The 1,408-nt window shown below is 50.9% G+C and overlaps 1 pseudogene; it reads left to right on the forward strand.

The window, feature by feature from the left end:
* Positions 1-6: 6 nt before the first annotated feature.
* LOC114635751 lies at positions 7-1,402 on the forward strand (annotated as a pseudogene).
* Positions 1,403-1,408: the final 6 nt, after the last annotated feature.

The raw sequence follows: 1,408 nt of genomic DNA on the forward strand, positions 1-1,408 counted from the left end.
TATGAAATACTTCAGTCTGTGGATGATGCTGCGATTGTGATAAAAAACACAAAAGAGCCTCCCTTGTCCTTGACCATCCATCTGACCTCCCCTGTTGTCAGAGAAGAAATGGAGAAAGTATTAGCTGGAGAAACGCTATCAGTCAACGACCCCCCGGATGTTCTGGACAGGCAGAAATGCCTTGCTGCCTTGGCGTCCCTCAGACACGCTAAGTAGTTCCAGGCCAGAGTCAATGGGCTGAAGTCATGTGTTATTGTCATCCATGTCCTAAGGGATCTGTACCCGAGTACCCACCTGGTGTCCTCTCAGAGGATGGCCTCTGGAGTTGCTGTGTGAGAAGTCCATCAGCACTGCCAATAGGCCAATGGGTGCTGGTGAAGCCCTGCGGAGAGTGCTGGAGTGCCTGGCATCCGGCATTGTAATGCCAGATGATTCTGGCATTTATGACCCTTGTGAAAAAGAAGCCACTGATGCTATTGGGCATCTAGACAGACAGCAACGGGAAGATATCACACAGAGTGCACAGCATGCTCTGGGGCTTGCTGCCTTTGGTCAACTCCATAAAGTACTGGGAATGGACCCCCTGCCTTCCAAAATGCCCAAGAAACCAAAGAACGAGAACCTGGTGGATTACACTATTCAAATTCCCCCCCAGCACCACCTATGCCATCACACCCATGAAACGCCCCATGGAAGAGGATGGGGAGGAGAAGTCTCCCAGCAAAAAGAAAAAGAAGATCCAGAAGAAAGAGAAGGCTGAGCCTCCCCAAGCTATGAATGCCTTGATGAGGTTAAACCAGGTGAAGCCAGGGCTGCAGTACAAGCTGATCTCCCAGATAGGTCCTGTTCATGCTCCCATCTTCACTATGTCTGTGGAGTAGACAGCAGTACCTTCGAGGCCTCGGGGCCATCTAAAAAGACAGCCAAGTTCCATGAGGCCTTGAACGTGTTACAGGACATGGGCTTGCCAACAGGCACTGAAAGCAGAGACTCCAGCAAGGGGGAGGACTCCGCTGAGGAGTCAGATGGGAAGCCAGCAGTAGTGGCCCCACCCCCTGTGGTGGAAGCTGTCTCCAACCCCAGTTCTGTCTTCCCTTCAGATGCCACTACTGAGCAGGGACCGATTTTGACTAAGCATGGCAAGAACCCTGTTATGGAGCTTAATGAGAAGAGACGTGGCCTCAAATATGAGCTCATTTCTGAGACAGGGGGCAGCCAAGACAATCGGTTTGTTATGGAGGTTGAGGTGGACGGACAGAAGTTTCAAGGTGCTGGTTCAAACAAAAAGGTGGCAAAGGCTTATGCTGCACTTGCTGCATTAGAGAAGCTTTTCCCTGATGCCCCTCTTGCTCTTAAAGCCAACAAAAAGAAAAGAACCCCTGTACCTGTCCGAGGTGGACCCAAATTT

Source organism: Grammomys surdaster, unplaced genomic scaffold, assembly GCF_004785775.1.
Source record: "Grammomys surdaster isolate TR1022 unplaced genomic scaffold, NIH_TR_1.0 117225, whole genome shotgun sequence".
Lineage (NCBI taxonomy): Eukaryota > Metazoa > Chordata > Mammalia > Rodentia > Muridae > Grammomys > Grammomys surdaster.